Here is a 21,967-nt window from a genome sequence, read left to right on the forward strand (position 1 = left end):
ATTTAGTTTGGATTCGTGGAAATTCGTTACTATTGTGATTTGGAAATTTGGATACATCTGAAACTCGTCTGACTTTCTATTTGTAACCAAACAAATCACACATGCCTACTCACCTTCCGATTGGCTACCAAGAAAACCCATTCTGCAGTCAATAGGAAGGTAAAGAGAGCCAAAAAAGGGGTCCCCATCCTATTTGGTCTACAAAAAAATGGCGGCTGGCGGAAACATTGGCCCAGATTCTCAAAGGACTTACGACGGCGCAGCGCCATGTACGCCGTCGTAAGTCCTAATCTGGCCCGTCTTATCTATGCGACTGATTCTTATAATCAGTTACGCATAGATATCCATTAGATCCGACAGGTGTAAGTCTCAAGATGGCCAAAAATAATAGAGGGGTGTTTTTCAAAGAGATTTCTTAATACAATAAAGCATGGAGACATGGATGAATGGATGGGGGGGGGGAGGGGTTTGCTTTGAATAGTAAAAAATAATTAAATCTTGTTTTTGGTTTGTGGTGCTCAGATAAAGTGTAGTTCCACTTTAACCACTTAAGGACCGCCTAACGCCGATATACGTCGGCAGAATGGCGCGGCTGGGCACAATCGCGTACCTGTACCTGATTGTTAAATGCCCAGCCGTGGGCCGCAAAGCTCCATGACCGCGGCCGGCTGGAGTCCCGTGATCGGTCCCCGGAGCTGAAGAACGGGGAGAGCTGTGTGTAAACGCGGCTTCCTCGTTCTTCACTGTGGCGCCGTCATCGATCGTGTGTTCCCTGATATAGGGAATCACAATCGATGACGTCACACCTACAGCGACACCCCCCTACAGTTAGAAACACAGATGAGGTCACACATAACCCCTTCAGCGCCCCCTTGTGGTTAACTCACAAACTGCAACTGTCATTTTCACAATAAACAATGCATTTTTAATGCATTTTTCACTGTGAAAATGACAATGGTCCCAAAAATGTGTCAAAATTGTCCGAAGTGTCCGCCATAATGTCGCAGTCACGAAAAAAAAATCGCTGATCGCCGCCATTAGTAGTAAAAAAATAAAATAATAAAAATGCAATAATACTATCCCCTATTTTGTAAACGCTATAAATTTTGCGCAAACCAATCGATAAACGCTTATTGTGATTTTTTTTTACCAAAAATTGGTAGAAGAATACGTATCGGCCTAAACTGAGAAAAATAGGGCCAGATTCACATAGAATCTGCCTACGCTGCGGCGGCGTAACGTATCCCATTTACGTTACACCGCCGCAAGTTTACAGCGTAAGTGCCTGATTCACAAAGCACTTACCTGTAAACTTGCGGCGGTGTAGCGCAAATCCGCTCGGCGCAAGCACGCCTAATTCAAATGGGGCGGGCACCATTTAAATTAGGCGCGTTCCCGCGCCGAATGTACTGTGCATTGCGCTAAATGACGTTGCAAGGACGTCATTGGTTTCGACGTTAACGTAAATGGCGTCCAGCGCCATTCACGGACGACTTACGCAAACGACGTGAATTTTCAAATTTCGACGCGGGAACGATGGCCATACTTAACATCTCGACGGAAACAACGTAAATTTAGAGCGACGGGTAAAGCGTACGTTCGTAAAGCGCCGTAACTAGTCATTTGCATATTCTACGCCGACCGCAATGGAATCGCCACCTAGCGGCCGGCCTAGAATTGCAGCCTAAGATCCGACGGTGTAAGTCAATTACACCTGTGGGATCTTAGTGAGAACTACGCGTAACCCGATTCTATGAATCAGGCGCATTGTTACGACGGGCGGATCACAGAGATACGACGGCGTATCAGGAGATACGCCATTGTATCTCTTTTGTATATCTGGCCCATAGTTTTTTTATATATTTTTGGGGGATATTTATTCTAGCAACAAATAAAAAAATTTAATTTTTTCAAAATTGACGCTCTATTTTTGTTTATAGCGCAAAAAATAAAAACCGCAGAGGTGATCAAATACCCCCAAATGAAAGCTCTATTTGTGGGAAAAAAAGGACGCCAATTTTGTTTGGGAGCCACGTCGCACGACCGCGCCATTGTCAGTTAAAGCGACGCAGTGCCGAATCGTAAAAAGGGGCCTGATCCTTTAACCTGCATTTTGGTCCGGGTCTTAAGTGGTTAAGTAGGCGCCCCTCCAATGGTACAGACAACGGGACAGAGCGCCACATGCAAGAACGAGGATCGTTTGCAGAAGTGAGTCACTGCGAATGGAAACTCTCGCTATACAAACTGAAGTGTTACAAAATTCAGTAACATTATCTAAATGAATCATTTAAAAAAAAAAAAAAGTCCCTTGACTGGGATGACAACGGGACGGAGTGCCACATGTCAGGAGAAGTATCGTTTGTCAAAGTGAGTCACTGCGAAATGAAACTCTCACTAAGCAAACCGAAGCAACTCTCAACGCACTTCTGTCTTCTACGGAATGTTATGACACAGAAAAAACAGTTGAGCAGGGAATAATGGAGTAATGGTATTACATGGAGCAACGGCGCCCTCTAGAGGTTATTCTTCACATGACAGTTGTCTCTTACTTGTAACAGTTTATAAATAAATCTGCAGTAGCGGAATAGAATAAAGTTTACCAGGCTGCCAGCGGTGGGGCTGGATGGTGCACATGGACCCTCCTGCCTGCACCTAAACGGCATAACCTCATGCAGGGGGTTACATTTGAGTGTGCATCGGGGCCTTACATTTGTGTTCCAGTCACAGTGTCCCCATCAGAGTCTCCCTGCACATTTGTGTCCCCGTCAGAGCCCTCACTCCTCACAACTGTGTTCACATGAGAGCCATCAAACGCCAAAATTGTGTCCCCATCAGAGCCATCAAACCCCCCAACTGTGTCCCCTTGAGTGCCATCAAAACCCCCACAACTGTGTCCCTATCAGAGAAATCACCCCCCACAACTGTGTCCCTATCAGAGAAATCACCCCCCACAACTGTGTCCCTATCAGAGCTGGAGGTTACTACTGAGCGGGGTTAATTAGCACAGAAGGGGGTTACTAATGAGCGGGGGAATCAGCAGAGCTGGGGGGTACTACTAAGCGGGGAATCAGCAGAGATGGAGGTTACTACTGAGCAGGGAATGAGCAGAGCTGGGGGTTACTACTGAGTGGGGAATGAGAAGAGCTGGGGGTTACTACTGAGTGAGGAATGAGCAGAGCTGGGGGGGTACTACTAAGCTGGGAATCAGCAGAGCTGGAGGTTACTACTGAGCAGGGAAACAGCAGAGCTGGGGGTTACTACTGAGCGGGGAATGAGCAGAGCTGGGGGTTACTACTGAGTGGGGAATGAGCAGAGCTGGGGGTTACTACTAAGCGGGGAATGCGCAGAGCTGGGGGTTACTGCTGAGTGGGGAATCAGCAGAGCTGGGGGGGTACTACTAAGCGGGGAATGAGCAGAGCTGGAGGTTACTACTGAGTGGGGAATCAGCAGAGCTGGAGGTTACTACTGAGCAGGGAAACAGCAGAGCTGGGGGTTACTACTGAGCAGGGAAACAGCAGAGCTGGGGGTTACTACTGAGTGGGGAATGAGCAGAGCTGGAGGTTACTACTGAGTGGGGTTAATTAGCACAGAAGGGGATTACTAATGAGCGGGGGAATCAGCAGAGCTGGGGGGGATACCACTAAGCGGGGAATCAGCAGAGCTGGAGGTTACTACTGAGCGGGAATGAGCAGAGCTGGGGGTTACTACTGAGTGGGGAATGAGCAGAGCTGGGGGTTACTACTGAGCAGGGGTACTAATGAGCTGGGAATCTGCTGAGTGGGGGTACTACTGAGCTGGGTTTCAATTAATCAACACACACAGGGCATTTTCCAAGCTTCATTAACCACTTCAATACCGGGGACTTTCACTCTCTTCCTGCCTAAACTAATTTTCAGCTTTCAGTGCTGTCACACGTTGAATGACAATTGGGCGGTCATGCAACACTGTACCCAAATTAAATTTGTGTGATTTTTTCACACAAATAGAGATCTATTTTGCTGGTATTTAATGACCACTGTGATTTTATTTATTTTTTATTTTTTTGCTAAATAAACAAAAAAATACTAAAATTTATGGGGGGAAAATAATTAGCAAAAGAATTATCTTTCTTCATAAATTTAGGTCAAAACGTATTCTGCGAGATTTCCTCTGTAAAATAACCAAAATCAGTGAAATTATTGTGCTGATAGAGTGCTAGGATTTTTGTTAGTTAGTGGAAAATTAAGCCAAGCTTGTGTGGCTTTCTGGGTCAGGGGTTTGAGTGACTCAGGGAGGGCTGGATGACTCACAATTTTTTGTAAAATAAAAGACATAAAAAAAAAAAGAAATGTTCACAATTTTTTTTTTTTACATACTGTCACCAGTGCAATACAGTGTTATATAACAAATATACATATTAATACTTTTTTTAATTTATTTTCTTTTTATTAATTTTGTTCTTTTTTTTTTACATTTTTTTTCTTAGCACACTGTGACCAGTGCAATACAGTGTTATCATATAAATATATATATATATATTAATACTTTTTTTAATTTTTTTTTATTATTTATTTTTTAAATAAGAATAAAATAAAAACAATCTTAGCACACTGTGACCAGTGCAATACAATGTTATCATATAAAAATATATATATATATTAATACATTTTTTAATTTCTTTTTATTATTTTTTTTTAAATAAAAATAAAATAAAAACAATCTTAGCACACTGTGACCAGTGCAAGACAGTGTTATCATATAAAAAATATACATATTAATACTATTTTTAATATCTTTCCTTTTTATTAATTTTTTTCACATTTTTTTTCTTAGCACACTGTGACCAGTGTTATCATATAAAAAAATATATATATTAATACTTTTTTTAATTTATTTTCTTTTTATTATTATTTTTTTTTAAATAAAAAAAATATTAGCACACTGTGACCAGTGAAATACAGTGTTATCATATAAAAAAAATATACATATTAATATTATTTTAATATCTTTTCTTTTTATTAATTTTTCTCACATTTTTTTTTTCTTAGCACACTGTGACCAGTGCAATACAGTGTTATCATATAAAAAATATACATATTAATACTATTTTTAATTTCTTTTCTTTTTATTATTATTTTTTTATTTTATTTTTTATTTATTTTTTCTTAGCACACTGTGACCAGTGCAATACAGCTTTGACCAATCATAGCTAACCACAACAAAAGACACTGGGGTAGGTTCACAGAGAATTTACGCCGGCCTATCTATAGATACGCCGCGTAAATTCAAATCTGCGCCGGCGTATCTACTTTCTGTATTCAGAAAGCAAGATACGCCGACATTAGCCTAAGATACGACTGGCATAAGTCTCTTACGTCGTCGTATCTTAGGGTGCATTCTGAAGCTGGCCGCTAGGGGCGCTTCCGCTGTTGTTGGCGTAGAATATACTAATTTCCTAGATACGCCGATTCACGTACGTGCGCCCGGCGTTCGTTTTTTACGTCGTTTGCGTTAAGGCTTTTTCGGCGTAACGTTGTTCCTGCTATTAGGAGGGGCAGCCAATGTTAAGTATGGACGTCGTTCCCGCTTCGAAATTTGAATTTTTTACGTCGTTTGCGTAAGTCGTTCGTGAATAGGGCTGGACGTAATTTACGTTCACGTCGAAACCAATACGTCGTTGCGCCATACTTGGGAGCAATGCACACTGGGATATGTACACGGACGGCGCATGCGCCGTCCGTAAAAACGTCAATCACGGCAGGTCATCATACATTTACACACATTTGAATTACGCGCGCTTATGCCGGCCCCATTTACGCTACGCCGCCGCAACTTACGGAGCAAGTGCTTTGTCAATCCTGTAAGTTACGGCGGCGTAGCATAAATACGATACGCTGCGCCGCCGTATCATTGCACACCCCTACGAGAATCTACCCCACTGAATGAATCAGTTTCATTCCGTAAAAATGGTTGCTTAGACCAATGAAATTCATTGGGCAGCACAGTGGTGCAGTGAGTAGCACTTTCGCCTAGCAGCAAAAGGGTCGCTGGTTCGAATCCCGACCACGACACCATCTGCCTGGAGTTTGCATGTTCTCCCTGTGTCTGCGTGGGTTTCCTCCGGGTACTCCGGAGGAAACCAATTTACCAGCATGTCTTTGGAGTGTGGGAGGACCACACTCCAAAGACATGCTGGTAGGTAAATTGGATCTCATCCAAAAAAAAAAATTGGCCCAGTATATATGTATATATGTGTGTATGACTGTGTGTCCCTAGCGTGTCAAGATCCTACAGGGTAAAAATTGACCGCACCAGCCAAGCAGACTCTGGCTGGAAAAAAAAGCGCCCAGAGGCGATTCAGTTCGCATGCGTTGCGCTATACAAGTCATTCATTCATTCATTGTTACAAGCAATCATAATGTATGAAAAAAAAAAAAAATCCTGATCACTTCCCCAGAGTAGTACAGTGTTGGTCTGTGATTGATACAGATGGGCTGTGATTGATGCAGTCTGTACCATGTGATCACTGTGACCAATCACAGCTAGCAACACAATTGTATACAATGGATGGCATGAAAGGAAGCCACCCATCGTTTAATATTGTCATGCGATCTGTTGTGATTGGTCACAGTCACCACATGGTACCGGCCTGTTATTGTCAGCCAGCAGTTGTGGACGCGGGCGTTGACAGATCGCACCGCTGTGTGGCGCCCCCCCTCTGAGAGGACGTCATATGACATGGAAGAAAGGCCCACCCGGCTGTCATTCTGTTATAGGCCGGGTTGGAAGGTGTTAAAGCTTCAAAAAAGCATCACTGAAGCATAAAACACATAAAAAAAGCATGTTGAAGAGGTAGGTTGAAGTGTAAGAGAGGAAGGTAAGTACTGACGTCGGGCGCATTCATTGATCATATAATGCATTGCTCGGGTTTAATAATATTGGAATTAATTGGCGCTATTGTGAGGAAGGATCGCGTGTTCAGCAGAGATGACTCCGTCCCTTCAGCGCTGGAAGGATTGTTCTTGCTGCGGAGCCAGTATGAAATATTTCTGCCTGCCCCCCCTCACAGGGAGACGTCTACGGGCAGTTCACGCTCCGTCCTCGGACTGCGCGGCTGGCGGCGATAGGCTGGCCGTGACGTTTGGGGGTCCTGGAAGGCTGAATCCTCTCCAGACTTATTTCAGGCTCCGATTTGCTCCAATTGTTTGGTCGTCTAAAAAACCCCCCTGAGTGTGTCTCTCCGCTAACAGCTGCTTCACCAACCTGTCACAACCCATTTCACTCCGACGCCGCGGCGAAAAACCTTCCCGAACCTCCTGGAAGCCAACGCCGATCCGAGGAGCCCCAGAGGGACGTCCCTCGCCGTGTGTGAGACCCGATCGTTAGATCAGCTCTTAAAGTGAAACGCCACCTTGTATTCCCTTTATAGCAGAGATATCCCAACTTCTCCGTACAAAGAGCTACATTGTATATCATTATATATTATACAGACTTCCATGGATCCAAAGAAAGCAAAGATATTCAAAATAGTCCCATTACACCAGTGTCCCCATCAGAGTCCCCCCTTACATCAGTGTCCCCATCAGAGTCCCCCCTTACACCAGTGTCCCATCAGAGTAATCCCTTACATCAGTGTTCCCATCACAGTCCCCCCTTACATCAGTGTCCCCATCAGAGTCCCCCTTACATCAGTGTCCCCATCAGAGACCCCCCTTACACCAGTGTCCCATCAGAGTAATCCCTTACATCAGTGTTCCCATCACAGTCCCCCCTTACATCAGTGTCCCCATCAGAGTCCCCCTTACATCAGTGTCCCCATCAGAGTCTCCCCTAACATCAGTGTCCCCATCAGAGCCCCCCTTACATCAGTGTCCCCATCAGAGTCCCCCCTTACATCAATGTCCCCATCAGAGTACTCCCTTACATCAGTGTCCCCATCAGAGTCCCCCCTTACACCAGTGTCCCCATCAGAGTCCCCCTTACATCAGTGTCCCCATCAGAGTCCCCCCTTACACCAGTGTCCCCATCAGAGTCCCCCTTACATCAGTGTCCCCATCAGAGTCCCCCCTTATATCAGAGTCCCCCTTACATTAGTGTCCCCATCAGAGTCCCCCCTTACATCAGTGTCCCCATCAGAGCCCCCCTTACATCAGTGTCCCCATCAGAGTCCCCCCTTAAATCAGTGTCCCCATCAGAGTAATCCCTTACATCAGTGTCCCCATCAGAGCCCCCCTTACATCAGTGTCCCCATCAGAGTCCCCCCCCTTACATCAGTGTCCCCATCAGAGCCCCCCTTACATCAGTGTCCCCATCAGAGCCCCCCTTACATCAGTGTCCCCATCAGAGCCCCCCTTACATCAGTGTCCCCGTCAGAGTAATCCCTTACATCAGTGTCCCCATCAGAGCCCCCCTTACATCAGTGTCCCCATCAGAGTCCCCCCCCTTACATCAGTGTCCCCATCAGAGCCCCCCTTACATCAGTGTCCCCATCAGAGTCCCCCTTACATCAGTGTCCCCATCAGAGTGTTGTGCGTCACTGCGTTTTTGATGTTCGGAATTTGTGAATGCAACACAAGTTTGAGCCAACATTCCGTCGTCCACGGTTTTGTTGTCAGAAATTCCGATCGTGTTTGGGGCGGCATTAGAATCCCTCCCTAGGACACACAATTAACTCCTTGATCGCCCCCTAGTGTTAACCCCTTCCCTGCCAGTGACATTTACACAGTAATCAGTGCGTGTTTATAGCTGTATACAAAATAATTTCATGTTTAATTTGGGTACAGCGTCGCACGGCCGCGCAATGGTCATTCAAAGTGCGACAGCGCTGAAAACGAAAAATCGGCCTGGGCAGGAAGAGGGTGAAAATGCCCGGTATTGAAGTGGTTAACATTTGGCGTGTAGGGGTTTAAAAAATAACGTCCGGCTATATACTGTATAGTCCCTTTTCAGTACATTCACAAATGTCTTTTAACCACTTAAGACCCGCGCTATTGACAAAAGACGTCAACAGCGCGGCTCTCAGGTGCCAAGTGGACGTCTTTGGACGTCTTTTAAAGTGCATTACCCGCGCGTGCCTCTGGGGGGCGCGCAGCGGGTAAACACTGTCCCGGCGCATCGCTGAAGAGCCGATGCGTGTACCTGGCGGCCGCAATGTCCGCCGGGTACTCTGTGTGTAAACACAGAGCTCCACGTGCTGTCAGAGGAGAGGAGACCGATCTGTGTCCCTTGTACATAGGCACACAGCATCGGTCACCTCCCCCAGTCAGTCCCCTCCCCCCACACAGTTAGAACACACCCAGGATACACATTTAACCCCTTCCTCACCCCCTAGTGTTAACCCCTTCCCTGCCAGTCACATTTATACAGTAATTAGTGCATTTTTATAGCACTGATCGCTGTATAAATGTGAATGGTCCCAAATTTGTGTCAAAAGTGTCCGATACGTCCGTCGCAATATCGCAGTCCCAATAAAAATCGCAGATCGCCGCCATTACTAGTAAAAAAAAAAATCATAAAAAAAAATCATAATTCTGTTCCCCATTTTGTAGGCGCTATAACTTTTGTGCAAACCAGTCGCTTATTGCGATTTTTTTTTTTTACAAAAATATGTAGAAAAATACGTATCGGCCTTAACTGAGAAAAAAAATGTTTTTTTTTTTTTTTAAATGTGATATTTATTATAGCAACAAGTAAAATATTTTTTTAAATTGTCGCTCTTTTTTTGTTTATAGCGCAAAAAATAAAAACCGCAGAGGTGATCAAATACCACCAAAAGAAAGCTCTATTTGTGGGGAAAAAAGGACGTCAATTTTGTTTGGGAGCCACGTCGCACGACCGCGCAATTGTCAGTTAAAGCGACGCAGTGCCGGAGGCTGAAATTTCGCCTGGGAACGAAGGGGGTTTATGTGCCCAGTAAGCAAGTGGTTACACACTCTCATTTTTCGGCATGAAAAAAAAACGTATTTTTTTTAAAAATGACATTTAAAATGATGGTGTGTGGGCTTCACATCATTTTTCGGGTTCTGAAAAACGACAATTTTTTTTTCCGAACATGCTGCATTTTTTAACGACATTTTAAACAATGTTGTTTTTCAGGTTGTAAAAAATGATCGTGTGTGGGCTAAAACGACGTTAAAAACCCGACATTCCCTGGAAACCGGGGATGTCTGCTCACCCTACTCTAATGCCGCGTACACACCATCACTTTATGTGATGAAAAAAAACGACACTTTCTGTGAAGTAAAAAATTACGTTTTTGAAACTTCAATTTTCAAAGACGAAGTTGCCTACACACCATCGTTTTCTCACAATGATCTAGCAAAGTGAGGTTACGTTCCACCACTTTTTACCATTGAAGCTTGCTTCATAAGTAGCTTCTGGGCATGCGTGGATGAAAAAACGTCTTAGAAAACTACGTTTTTTGCTACACACGGTCAATTTCTGTGAAGTAAAAAGTGCACTTTTGAAAAACGACACATAAAATTGAAGCATGCTTCAATTTTTTTTGGTCGTTTTTTACAAGACATAAAACGACGTTTTCCCCCACACACAGTCAATTAAAGTGACGTTTTTAAAAACGTCATTTTTTTTCATCACATAAAGTGATGGTGTGTACGCGGCATTAGTGTAGGAATAAGTTGCTAAATGTTGTACCTTCATTAAATGTAACCATATTGCTACACTTAGAGGCGCCTCTCTTCTCTTTTATACTCAGTTGGGACATGATGCTACTCTTATATCAAGACATCGCTTGTATATCAAGTCAAAATCAAGTCAAAATTTTGTAAAAAATTTAGCTTGTCTTGCAAAACACTCTCAAACCAAGTTACTCTCAAACCAAGGTTTTACTGTACAAAGCTATCATTTAGCGTTCCTGACAAGGAGAAGCGGTGTGCAGTACTGCTTTTGGCCTTAGGAGGGGGGGGGGGGTGCCGGAGCCGAGCAGACCCGACCGTTGGCCAATCGCAGGCGTTCGGCGCCATTCGGAAATGCACGGAAAGGCCCAAGGACAGCTCGGCTGACCTCTGCAAATCTCGGGTAGGAAGTCTTTCTGAGGTTTACCAAGGTCAGCCGAAGTGTCCTTGGACCTTTTTGGACGTTTCCCGCCTCTGCATCCCATTGAAGTCAATGCGGAACTAATTATTTTCATTTCCATTGACTTTAATAGGGAAACACGCTTTGATATGCGAGTACTTTGGATTACAAGCATTCTCCTGTAATGGATTATGCTCGTAATCCAAAATTCCACTGTATAGTTCTGCTAATGGAGAAAGTACAACTCATGGTATTTCTATTAAATCACCAGTAGATGGCAGCATAGAGTAAAAAGCCTGAATGACATAAAGCACCTTCTAATGCAGGGGTCTCCAAACTGCGGCCCGAGGGCCAGATGTGGCCCTTTGCTAGCCTTTATCCGGCCCTTGGAGCACAATTCCTCCCACTGACATGAGGCACTATTCCTCCCATTGACACCAACAATGGGGCACTATATTATCCACTGATACCAATGATGGGATACTATTTCTCCTACTAATAGGGGGAATACTCATCTTCCTATTGACCACCAACCCTGAGGCCATATACGTTCTCACTGATGCCGGGCCCGTGACTTTTTCTTCCCTTGCTGGCCCCAATCCGGCCCTCCTAAAGTCTGAAGGGCAATAAAGTGGCCCTTTGTTTGAAAAGTTTGGAGACCCCTGTTCTAATGGAACCATTGCTAATAGCAGGGAACCAAAAGACCCACCTTTGTTTCTGGTGGGAACACAATAGCGGTTGCTACCCAGTCTGATGGTCTTGTGTTTGTGTCATTGCAGGTAAGAGGGGGCCTATTTAAGGCTATAAACAGGGTGAACGTGATTTAATTTACATCCTTGTTATCAGTAATGGCTGCTGTGTGATTAACCACTTGCTTCCTGGGCACTTAAACCCCCTTCCTGCCCAGACCAATTTTCAGCTTTCAGCGCTCTCACTCTTTGAATGACAATTGCGCGGTCATACAACACTGTACCCAATTTTTTGCCCACAAATAGAGCTTTCTTTTGGTGGTATTTAAAAAAAAAAAAAAAAAAAAAAACAGAATAAAAAAAAAATGCAAAACCGTTTTATATTTTGTTATAAAATTTTGCAAACGGGTAATTTTTCTCTAATAGGTGGCATTGATAGGTGGCAGTGATGGACACTGATAGGTGGCACTGATCAGTACTGGTAGGTGCGACTGATATGCAGCACTGCTAGGTGGCACTGATGAAGCACTGACTGGCAACACTGGTGGGCATTGATAGGTGGCAGTGATGGGTACTGATCTGGGCAGTGATTGTCACTGACAGGTAGCACTGGTGGGCATGGAGAATTGGCACTAATAGGTGGCACTGATAGGTGGCAGTGATGGGCACTGATAGGTGGCAGTGATGGGCACTAATCAGTACTGGTAGGTGAGACTGATATGCAGCACTGCTAGGTGGCACTGACTGGCAACACTGGTGGGCATTGATAGGTGGCAGTGATGGGTACTGATAGGTGGTACTGATTGGCACTGGTGGTCACTGTGGGCACTGGCAGGGGGTACCGGTGTGCACTAATGAGGCTGATGTGCCTCTTTCACTGGGGACTGATGTCCCTCCTCACGCTGTCAGCGCGAGGAGAAAAAAAAATAAAAGATTACCGAGCTTTGTTTACATCACGTGATCAGCTGTCATTGGCTAACAGCTGATCACGTGGTAAGGTGTCGGGACCAACCCCTTACTCGGATCTGTGATCACCCGTGACTCAGTGACTCTGTGATCACAGCGCGAGCCCTGCAGGGGGCACGCGGGGCGCGAGCAAAGGGGAGGTCGTCTATTGATGTCAATAGACACAATAGCAGTTGCTACCCAGTCTATCAGTCTGAAGGTCATGTGTTTGTGTCATTGCAGAAACCTTTTAATAAAAACACTTCTGGTTTCACCCGGCCCTAGGGTGCCCACGTGTCCCGAATTGCCCGGGGACGTTCATTCTGGGACAATACAATGTACCGGAATGAAATAGAGGACACAGTCACCCCCTACTAGCTAATAACTACATTTCCGGAACTGGTTGTGATGAAGATTGATTAACCCCTAACACAATTCTCAGGGCGAACCCCATTCTGCCGTTTGACCCAAATCATAATAGTGAAACACGCAGACCAGAGAGAGAAACGGTCTACATCTTCACCTTTCCAACGTTCAGCCAGAGAGGAAGGGGAGGGTTTTTATTGGTCTTTTTTTAAACAACATGACATCATACAGATAAGCATACTCGTAGGTCAGTTCATATAAGGGTGGTTTCTTCTTGCAAGTCCATCTTTGGGCACAAACAGCCTCGTGTAAAGTTCCTTATGGAGTGTCCAGAGACAGGGTCCCATTCTCAATTTTCCAGGGACTTCACTCGATGGAGGGGGCTTTGGAATGAGGAGTGAGGGGGGATGACAGCTGAATAGCTCTTTGTCTCCTTTCAAGCTGATATGTACTGTGTCTTTAAAACATTCATAGGCCGGATTCAGGTAGATCCGCGCATCTTTCTGCCGGCGTAGCGCATCTCATATGCGCTACGCCGACGTAACACAGAGAGGCAAGCAAAGTATTCACAAAGCACTTGCTCCCTACGTTGCGCCAGCGTAACGTAAATTATTTGGCGTAAGCCCGCCTAATTCGAAGTAGGTGGACGGTGGGCGTGATCCATTTAAATGAACCGTGACCCCATGCAAATGATGGGCCGAACGGCGCATGCGCCGTACCGTGGACGCATCCCTGTGCGCATGCTCAGAATCACGTCTAAAATACTCCATAAGATACGTTGAATCACTGCCTACGACGTGGCGTAACCTACGCCCAGCCCTATATACGTAGTCCTACGTAAACGACGTAAAATACAACGGCTGTTCCGTGGTCCATACCTTTTGCATGGGATGCGCCTCTTTTAGGTGGAATAACTTTACGCTGGACTTACACCTTACGTAAACGGCATATATTACTGCGACGGGCGCAAGTACGTTCGTGAATCGGCGTATCTCAATCATTTGCATATTCGACGCGTAAATCAATGGGAGCGCCCCTTGCGGACAGCGTAAATATGCACCCAAGATACGACGGCGTAGGAAACTTACGTCGGTCGGATGAACCCTAATTTCAGGCGTATCTAGTTCTATGGGTACGGCGCAGAGATACGACGGCGCACATTCACACTTACGCGGCGTATCTGTAGATACGTCGGCGTAAGTGTTTCAAGAATCCGGGCCTATCTGTTTCTTCATGTAAGGATAATAACAGTATTGTAGTATATACCTATACATAATAACTCTATATATCTTGTATAGATAAAGAAATAAAAACAATATAAGAATATAAAGAAATAGACGAATATAATGAAAGAAAAACAACACTTCAGTGGTTCTAATCATAACACAAAATATTCATTTTAGTACTTCCATCACAGTTGCTAGGGCATCTTGCAACCAGGGCAACCAGGGCACCTTGCAACCAGTGACAATTTACTCTCAGACAGTGAGCCCGGGAGCGAGGCCTGCGTCTAGTGCAGCACTGCTGTCCCCACCCACCTCGGCACCACCTCTTTCTCCGGCACCCTGCGGCAAGCAGCAGGGACTGGTGTGATCTTCACTCTCCAGATAGTGATGCCACTCCTTTCCTTCTACGCACGTGGCTCATGTGGGGTTGACGGCAACACTGCATCTGGTGGCAGGCTATGGGTGACAAGTGGCACATTCACCTGACAACCCGCCGCCAAATTCCCCATCAACCCTGGGACTACATTTCCGCCGCCCCCCCCCTCAACTTTTTTTGGAGAAGGTGAGAGAGGGGGTGTGTCCCTGAATGGCAGTTTGGAAATGTGGTCCCCCTACCCGGCCCGCTCCCTTCGCACATTGGAATTATTGACCATACTTTCAGCATATGGGCGGCGTATGTTTGAGCCGGCGTAGCGTATCGTATTTACGCTACGCCGCCGTAAGTTAGAAAGGCAAGTGCTGTATTCACAAAGCACTTGCGTCTTAACTTACGGTGGCGTAGCGTAAATGAGCCGGCCTAAGCGCGCCTAATTCAAATTGTGAAGAGGTGGGCGTGTTTTATGCTAATGAATCGTGACCCGACGTGATTGACGTTTTTTACGAACGGCGCATGCGCCGTCCGTATACATATCCCAGTGCGCATGCTCCAAATTACGCCGCAAAGACTTATTGGTTTCGACGTGAACGTAAATGACGCCCAGCCCCATTCACGGATGACTTACGCAAACGACGTAAAAATTTAAAAATTCGACACGGGACCGACGTCCATACTTAACATTGGCTAGGCCAGCTTTTTGTTGGACTAACTTTACGCCTGAAAACGCCTTACGTAAACGGCGTATCTTTACTGCGACGGGCAAGCGTACGTTCGTGAATAGGCGTATCTCGCTGATTTATGCATTCTAGGCGTAAATCGGCGTACACGCTCCTAGCGGCCGGCGTAAATAGTCAGCTAAGATACGACGGCGCCCGCCGTCGTATCTTAGCTACATTTAAGTGCATCTCAATTTGAGAATACACTTAATTGTACGACGGCGTAGATTCAGAGTTACGACGGCGTATCTACTGATACGCCGGTGTAAACCTTTCTGAATCTGGCTAATAGAAACCAATCAGCTTTCAGGTTTTATTGTCAAAGCTTCACTGAACAAGCTGAAGTTGGAAGCTTATTGGCTGCCATGCAGAGCTGCTCCAGTTTCTGCAAATCAACCCCTGTGTTTGGACAAGTTGGAGAGTATGACATCACAGCCCCGCCTCTCCGCCTCGTCCAATCAGAGAACACTTTTCATTCATTCAGACAATGACAGCCATAATTGAATGAATGACAGCTGCAGGGTTGGATGTTGAGTGGCGATGGAGCAGACCGGGCCGATCGTATTCGAAGCCCCTCAGTAAAGAAGGCGTTGTATGTAACCGGATTTATTTCTCTGAACTGGGATTTTGGATGCGAGGAAGGATTGTTCCTGGAAAACCCCCGGAGTTATCCGACATCAAACATCATTTATTGGAGAATCATTTAACGAGGAAGTACGTGGAAGTAATATATTACCCCGGAGCTCAAAAGCCTTAAAAACGTTCTGCTTGTGAGGTTTGATCTGAATTTGCGATAATTGTCGGCTTTAAAAACTCATTACAAGTTTACAGTTGAAATAATGTTCTGCCAAAAAGGAACGATGGGAGATTTTTTGGTACAAAGGCCTAGGACAGGGGTGTCCATACTGCGGCCCGTGGGCCAGACGTAGCCCTTTGCTTGCTTTTATCCGCCCCTTGAGGCACTATTCTTCCCACCGGTACCAATGATGGGGCACTATTCTTCCCACTGACACCAATGACGGGACACTATTCCTCCCACTGATACCAATGATGGGGCACTATTCCTCCCACTGACACCAATGATGGGACACTATTCTTCCCACTGAGACCAATGATGGGTCACTATTCTTCCCACTGAGACCAATGATGGGGCACTATTCTTCCCACTGGTACCAATGATGGGACACTATTCTTCCCACTGAGACCAATGATGGGTCACTATTCTTCCCACTGAGACCAATGATGGGGCACTATTCTTCCCACTGGTACCAATGATGGGACACTATTCTTCCCACTGAGACCAATGATGGGTCACTATTCTTCCCACTGAGACCAATGATGGGGCACTATTCTTCCCACTGGTACCAATGATGGGACACTATTCTTCCCACTGAGACCAATGATGGGGCACTATTCCTCCCACTGACACCAAAGATGGGGCACTATTCCTCCCACTCAGGACCGCCATCAGGGGGGTACAGGCAGTACACATGTAAGGGGCCCGGAGGTCCCCAGGGCCCCGGATGGCAACCCCCCTTTTTTTTATAAAAAAAAAAAATGTTTATATTATTTTATTTCTTTTTTTTCTTTTTTTTAATATATATATATATATATATATATATATATATATATATATATATATATATATATATATATATATATATATATATATATATTATTATTAAAGGGCTCAGAGGTCCCCAGGGCCCCATGTGGCAAACCCCCTTTTTATATTTTTTTATAAATGTTTATTTTTTTATTTTTGTTTATATATATATATTTTTTTTATTATTAAAGGGCCCAGAGGTCCCCAGGGCCCTGGATGGCAACCTCCCCCCCTTTTTTTTGGGGTTTTGGTTTACAAATGTTTATTTTTTATATATATTTTTTATTTTATTTTATTAAAGGGCCCAAAGGTCCCGGATGGCAACCCCCCTTTTTTGTAATTTCTTTTTATGAAATAAATTATAATAATTTGTGTGTATATATATATTATTTATTAAAGGGCCCAGAGGTCCCCAGGGCCCCGGATGGCTACCCCCCATTTCTTATTACTTGCTGCCCGCAAGTCACGGCAGCCCCCCCCCCCCCCCGTTTCTCAATTTCAGGGGCCCAATAATTCCTGATGGCTGCCCTGCTCCCACTGACACCAATGATGGGGCACTATTCCTCCCACTGGCATCAATTATAAAAAATGACTGCTGGGAGTTGCTGTGTAAGTAGAACAGCTATGTGAGTTAGGGCCCTTTCACACATACGGACCGTATGTCCGCATTTTCATCCATCCGTTTGCGGATGAAAACGGGACATACATGGGTCCCTATGTGATTACGGGTGTTAGCGGATGAACATCCGCTGACACCCGTAATTTGTCCGCCTCCGCAAAGATCCGCATTTGCAGACGGAAGAAAACCCTATTTTTCTTCCGTCTGCCGGATCGGATCGGATGAACGCGGACATACGGTCCGTGTTCGTCCGATCCCCCATAGGGGAGAGCGGAGGAAACACAGGGCGGTCCCGCTGAGCTTTGAAGACACACGGAGCGGATCATTACTGATCCACTCCGTGTGAAAGGGCCCTTAGAAAGATGCAAATTAACATAGTTACTTTCTTTTACACTATTTCATTTATCCGCAGATCAAGCATCAATCTGCATATGAGGCAATATCAAGTTTTTTTTTTTTTTTTTTTAAACAAAATGTAAGGGGTTGTAAAGATAAAAAAAAAAAATTCCCTAAATAGCTTTCTTTACCTTAGTGCAGTCCTCCTTCACTTACCTCATCCTTCCATTTTGCTTTTAAATGTCCTTATTTCTTCTGAGAAATCCTCACTTCCTGTTCTTCTGTCTGTAACTCCACACAGTAATGCAAGGCTTTCTCCCTGGTGTGGAGTGTCGTGCTCGCCCCCATCATTGATAGTAGTGGGAAGAATAGTGTCCCATCATTGGTATTAGTGGGAAGAATAGTGTCCCATCATTGGTGTCAGTGGGAAGAATAGTGTCCCATCATTGGTATTAGTGGGAAGAATAGTGTCCCATCATTGGTATTAGTGGGAAGAATAGTGTCCCATCATTGGTGTCAGTGGGAAGAATAGTGTTCCATTATTGGTATTAGTGGGAAGAATAGTGTTCCATCATTGATAGTAGTGGGAGAAATAGTGTCCCATCATTGATAGTAGTGGGAAGAATAGTGTCACATCATTAGTATTAGTGGGAAGAATAGTGTCCCATCATTGATAAGAACAAAAAGGAAAAAATGCGCCTACTAAGTGCAGTATGTCTGATAATATGGAATTTATTAACTAAAACAGCCAAATGGTTACTCACTAAAAAGTAGTACAAAATGCGCTCATAAAAAGGGTGGTGGCTTCTCTGGTGAAGGTTTTGTTGATTGCTGTCCAGGGAAGAAGCGTGGCAGAGCACTGCGGGCACAGCGAAACCCGGAAGTGACTGTCTGCTGCTGTCTGCTGCCATTTGGCTGTTTTAATTAATAAATGCCATATTATCAGACATACTGCACTTAGTAGGCGCATTTTTTCTTTTTCTTTTTGCTATTACAGAGTCTTGCTTCACTCTCCAACGTGCTGCCACGGTGTATATGTCATTCTGATTCCTGAACTGTTTATATACAAACTTTAAATATTGGGACTTTCATTACCATCCTCTTAATTATGATTCAGTCACTGGCCTTTTCGTTTCCCTTCCTTCCCTTCTTATAATTATTTATTTATCCACTTTTTGTGGTATTGTGGTTCCAATTTCCCTCTTTGGCACTGTCATTGTGTTTGTTTTTTCATGTCCCATCATTGATACTAGTGGGAAGAATAGTGTCCCATCATTGATAGTAGTGGGAGGAATAGTGTCCCATCATTGGTATTAGTGGGAAGAAAAGTGTCCTGTCATTGGTATTAGTGGGAAGAATAGTGTCCCATCATTGGTATTAGTGGGAAGAATAGTGTTCCATCATTGATAGTAGTGGGAGGAATAGTGTCCCATCATTGGTTTTATGGGAAGAATAGCGTCCCATCATTGGTTTTAGTGGGAAGAATTGTGTCCCATCATTGGTATTAGTGGGAAGAATAGTGTCCCATCATTGGTGTCAGTGGGAAGAATAGTGTCCCATCATTGGTGTCAGTGGGAAGAATAGTGTCCCATCATTGGTGTCAGTGGGAAGAATAGTGTTCCATCATTGGTATTAGTGGGAAGAATAGTGTTCCATCATTGGTGTCAGTGGGAAGAATAGTGTCCCATCATTGGTGTCAGTGGGAAGAATAGTGTTCCATCATTGGTATTAGTGGGAAGAATAGTGTTCCATCATTGGTGTCAGTGGGAAGAATAGTGTCCCATCATTGGTGTCAGTGGGAAGAATAGTGTCCCATCATTGGTGTCAGTGGGAAGAATAGTGTCCCATCATTGGTGTCAGTGGGAAGAATAGTGTTCCATCATTGGTATTAGTGGGAAGAATAGTGTTCCATCATTTGTGTCAGTGGGAAGAATAGTGTCCCATCATTGGTGTCAGTGGGAAGAATAGTGTTCCATCATTGGTATTAGTGGGAAGAACAGTGTCCCATCATTGGCTTTAGTGGGAAGAACAGTGTCCCATCATTGGTTTTAGTGGGAAGAACAGTGTCCCATCATTGGTATTAGTGGGAAGAATAGTGTTCCATAATTGGTATTAGTGGGAAGAATAGTGTCCCATCATTGATAGTAGTGGGAAGAATAATGTCCCATCATTGGTATTAGTGGGAAGAATAGTGTCCCATCATTGGTATTAGTGGGAGGAATAGTGCCCCATCATTGGTATTAGTGGGAAGAATAGTGTCCCAGCATTGGTATTATTGGGAAGAGCAGTGCCCCATCATTGGTATTAGTGGGAAGAATAGTATCCCATCATTGGTGTCAGTGGGAAGAATAGTGTCCCATCATTGGTGTCAGTGGGAAGAATAGTGTCCCATCATTGGTATTAGTGGGAAGAATAGTGTCCCATCATTGGTGTCAGTGGAAGGACATTGGAAGGAATAGTGTCCTATCATTGGTATTAGTGGGAGGAATAGTGTCCCATCATTGATAGTAGTGGGAAGAATAGTGCCCCATAATTTGTATTAGTGGGAAGTATAGTGTCCCATCATTGGTATTAGTGGGAGGAATAGTGCCCCATCATTGGTAAGGTATTAGTGAGAAGAATATTGTCCTATCATTGGTATTGGTGGGAAGAATAGTGTCCCATCATTGGTGTCAGTGGAAGGAATAGTGTCCTATCATTGGTATTAGTGGGAGGAATAGTGTCCCGTCATTGATAGTAGTGGAAAGAATAGTGCCCCATCATTTGTATTAGTTGGAAGTATAGTGTCCCATCATTGGTATTATTGGGAGGAATAGTGCCCCATCATTGGTAAGGTATTAGTGGGAAGAATAGTGTCCCATCATTGGTATTGGTGGGAAGAATAGTGTCCCATCATTGGTAAGGTATTAGTGGGAAGAATAGTGTCCCATCATTGATAAGAACAAAAAGAAAAAATGCGCCTACTAAGTGCACTATGTCTGATAATATGAAATGTATTAATTAAAACAGCCAAATGGCTACTCACTAAAAAGTAGTACAAAATGCGCTCATAAAAAGGGAAGTGTAGTCACTGTGGATCGTCAGCCGATGATGGTGGCTTCTCCGGTGAAGGTTTTGTTGATTGCTGTCCAGGGAAGAAGCGTGGCAGAGCACTGCGGGCACAGCGAAACCCGGAAGTGACTGTTCGGCGGCGGACAGTGCATTTTGTACTACTTTTCAGTGAGTAGCCATTTGGCTGTTTTAATTAATAAATTCCATATTATCAGACATACTGCACTTAGTAGGCGCATTTTTTGTTTTTGTTATTACAGAGTCTTGCTTCACTCTCCAAAGTGCTGCCACGGTGTATATGTCATCCTGAACTGTTTATATATAAACTTTAAATATTGGGACTTTCATTACCATTCTCTTTATTATCATTGCCTTTTCGTTTCCCTTCCTTCCCTTCTTATAATTATTTATTTATCCACTTTTTGTGGTATTGTGGTTCCAATTTCCCTCTTTGGCACTGTCATTGTGTTTGTTTTTTCATGTCCCATCATTGATACTAGTGGGAAGAATAGTGTCCCATCATTGATAGTAGTGGGAGGAATAGTGTCCCATCATTGGTTTTAGTGGGAAGAATAGCGTCCCATCATTGGTTTTAGTGGGAAGAATAGTGTTCCATCATTGATAGTAGTGGGAGGAATAGTGTCCCATCATTGGTTTTAGTGGGAAGAATAGCGTCCCATCATTGGTTTTTGTGGGAAGAATAACGTCCCATCATTGGTTTTAGTGGGAAGAACAGTGTCCCATCATTGGTTTTAGTGGGAAGAATTGTGTCCCATCATTGGTTTTAGTGGGAAGAATTGTGTCCCATCATTGGTATTAGTGGGAAGAATAGTGTCCCATCATTGGTGTCAGTGGGAAGAATAGTGTCCCATCATTGGTGTCAGTGGGAAGAATAGTGTCCCATCATTGGTGTCAGTGGGAAGAATAGTGTCCCATCATTGGTGTCAGTGGGAAGAATAGTGTTCCATCATTGGTATTAGTGGGAAGAATAGTGTTCCATCATTGGTTTTAGTGGGAAGAACAG

Source organism: Rana temporaria, chromosome 6 (genome assembly GCF_905171775.1).
Source record: "Rana temporaria chromosome 6, aRanTem1.1, whole genome shotgun sequence".
NCBI lineage: Eukaryota > Metazoa > Chordata > Amphibia > Anura > Ranidae > Rana > Rana temporaria.